General features: G+C 46.8%; 1 pseudogene; it reads right to left on the bottom strand.

Moving 5' to 3' along the window:
- Nucleotides 1-224: 224 nt before the first annotated feature.
- Nucleotides 225-342, bottom strand: LOC126098420 (5S ribosomal RNA; annotated as a pseudogene).
- Nucleotides 343-3,445: the final 3,103 nt, after the last annotated feature.

Here is a 3,445-nt window from a genome sequence, read left to right on the forward strand (position 1 = left end):
GAAACATCCCGGCATTTAAAAAGCACTCCGTCTTCAGGCCACAAGTGGTCCATTGGGACCATCCGACCGCCGTATCATCCTCAGATGAGGATGCGGATAGGACGGGCGTGTGGTCAGCACACCGCTCTCCCGGTCGTTAGGATGGTTTTCTTTGACCGGAGCCGCTACTGTTCGGTTGAGTAGCTCCTCAATTGGCATCACAAGGCTGAGTGCACCCCGAAAAATGGCAACAGCACATGGCGGCCCGGATGGTCACCCATCCATATGCAGACCACGCCCGACAGCGCTTAACTTCGGCGATCTGACGGGAACCGGTGTATCCACTGCGGCAAGGCCGTTGGCATCCAAGCATTTACCTTAATTAATTTGTGGAAACCATGGAAAACGTGGACGGCCAATACCATTACAGCGTCTTACCACTACGTTACCTCGCTTAGCTACATAAAAATTACTTTCGGAATCCGCGAAGTAGGTTCTTCCGTGATATTAAACGTGTTCTCTTAATACTACTACCCCAGTGAAGTTGATCGGTTGAGGATGACACAGCGGTAGGTGGGTACCGTTGGGCCTATCGAACGGAATTAATACTCCCAGAATGAGATTTTCACTCTGCAGCGGAGTGTGCGCTGATATGAATCTGCCAGGAATCTGCCAGGAATTAATACTATCTGAGATTTTTGAGCATTTCTATTATAAACTCTTGTCGATTAGGCAAGAGACTAGCTAGTGTAATGAAATCTGTCACGTCGTTTTGTTTCCACAGCACGCTCTTTTCTTTCTTTGGCACGTCTTTCCTTCTCAGTAGCAAGCTTTTCTTTCCTCTGCACTCTTCTTCCATTCGTTCTTTATAGCGTGTCGACGTTAGGAGCACAGATTTCAATGCTTTGTCAAAAAGTTTCCCCTAAATCTTCATTTTAGACAGCCTTGAGCGAGATAATCTAGGGGAATGTGCGGTGAACGTCATTTTTGTGGCAGTTATCTTTGAAGAATTGTCATCTCGTTGCTGGAGCTGCGGGGATTAACCCAAAAAACACATGCAGGGATTTGCCTAATTTCACAGTTTTCTAACGAACGCGGAATTGTTGATTTTGGGGACCAACTGGAATAATTATTTCCACGTGAAAGTGAAGCTAGACTGCAGTACTATTATCGAATAATTACCTGATTCTTCTTTACAAACCTACATTATACAATGTTAAAGAAAAAAATCGGAAAAGTTACACGTAAGTAGTAAAAACCAACCTTACCTCATTTTCTCAGTTCTGGAGCGACCCGCCCGGTTGAAATTTCACAGAAGAATACACTGAGGTGACAAAAGTAACGGGATAGCGATATTGACATATAAAGTACGTAAAGTGTAAAACGACAGTGCATTGGCGGAGCTATCATTTGTACTCAGGTGATACAGCTGAAAAGGTTTCCGACGTGGTTATGGACGACGACGGGAATTACGGACTTTGAACTGTCGTTGTTGCTATACGCATGGGACATTCCATTTCGAAAGTCGTTAGGGAATTCAGTATTCCGAGATGCACAGTGCCGAGGGCAGCGGCGTTTGGGAAGAGTTGTCAGTGCTAATAGACAAGAAACGCTACGTGAAATAACCGCAAAAAAATCAATGTTGGACGTACGATGAACGTATCCCTTTGGGAAAGTGTGGCGAAATTTGGGGTTAATGGGCTATGACAGCAGACGACAAACGTCAGTGCTTTTGCTAACAGCACGACATCGCATGCAGCGCGTCTCCTAGGCTCGTGGCCATATCGGTTTGACGCTAGACGACTGGGAAACCGTGGTCTGGTCAGATGAGTCCCTATTTCTTGTGGTAAGAGCTGATGGTAGGACTGTAGTGTGGAGCAGGCCTCACGAAACCATGGACCGGGACTGGCAATAAGGCACTGTGAAAGCTGGTGGTGGCTCCATAACTGTGTGAGTTGTGTTTACACGCGCAATGGACTGGGTCCTCTAATCCAACTGAACTGATCGTTAACTGGAAATGGTTGTGTTGGTCTACCTGGAGACCTTTTGGAATCATTCTTGGAATTCATTTTCATGGATCAAAGTGCACTGCTTCACCTGGCCGCAGCTGTTCGCCATTCGTTTGAAGACCATTTTGGACATTTTGAGCGTATAATGTGGCCACACAGACCATTCGACATAAATCCCGTCTAACATTTACGGGACGTAATCGAGAGATACGTTCGTGCACAAAATCTCGCACCGGCGACACTTACGCAATTAGGGACGGCTATTCAGGAAGCATGGCTCAGTACGAGGTGCATTCAAGTTCTAAGGCCTCCGACTTTTTTTCTAATTAACTACTCACCCGAAATCGATGAAACTGGCGTTACTTCTCGACGTAATCGCCCTGCAGACGTACACATTTTTCACAACACTGACGCCAAGATTCCATGGCAGCGGCGAAGGCTTCTTTAGGAGTCTGTTTTGACCACTGGAAAATCACTGAGGCAATAGCAGCACGGCTGGTGGATGTGCGGCCACGGAGAGTGTCTTTCATTATTGGAAAAAGCCAAAAGTCACTAGTAGCCAGGTCAGGTGAGTAGGGAGCACGAGGAATCACTTCAAAGTTGTTATCACGAAGAAACTGTTGCGTAACGTTAGCTCGATGTGCAGGTGCGTTGTCTTGGTGAAACAGCACACGTGCAGCCCTTCCCAGACGTTTTTGTTGCAGTGCAGGAAGGAATTTGTTCTTCAAAACATTTTCGTAGGATGCACCTGTTACCGTAGTGCCCTTTGGAACGCAATGGGTAAGGATTACGCCCTCGCTGTCCCAGAACATGGACACCATCATTTTTTCAGCACTGGCGGTTACCCGAACTTTTTTTGGTGGCGGTGAATTTGTGTGCTTCCATTGAGCTGACTGGCGCTTTGTTTCTGGATTGAAAAATGGCATCCACGTCTCATCCATTGTCACAACTGACGAAAAGAAAGTCCCATTCATGCTGTCGTTGCTTGGCAACATGCCACATGGGCAGCCATGTGGTCGTCTGTCAGCATTTTCAGGTCGTCATGCAGGATTGTGTGCACAGAACCCACAGAAATGCCAACTCTGGAGGCGATCTGTTCAACAGTCATTCGGCGATCCCCCAAAACAATTCTCTCCACTTTCTCGATCATGTCGTCAGACCGGCTTGTGCGAGCCCGAGGTTGTTTCGGTTTCTTGTCACACGATGTTCTGCCTTCATTAAACTGTCGCACCCACGAACGCAGTTTCGACACATCCATAACTCCATCACCACATGTCTCCTTCAACTGTCGATGAATTTCAATTGGTTTCACACGACGCAAATTCAGAAAACGAATCATTGCACGCTGTTCAAGTAAGGAAAGCGTCGCCATTTTAAGTATTTAAAACAGTTCTCATTCTCGCCGCTGGCGGTAAAATTCCATCTGCCGTACGGTGCTGCCATCTCTGGGACGTATT

The sequence above is a fragment of the Schistocerca cancellata genome, chromosome 1 (assembly GCF_023864275.1).
Source record: "Schistocerca cancellata isolate TAMUIC-IGC-003103 chromosome 1, iqSchCanc2.1, whole genome shotgun sequence".
NCBI classification, from domain to species: Eukaryota; Metazoa; Arthropoda; class Insecta; order Orthoptera; family Acrididae; genus Schistocerca; species Schistocerca cancellata.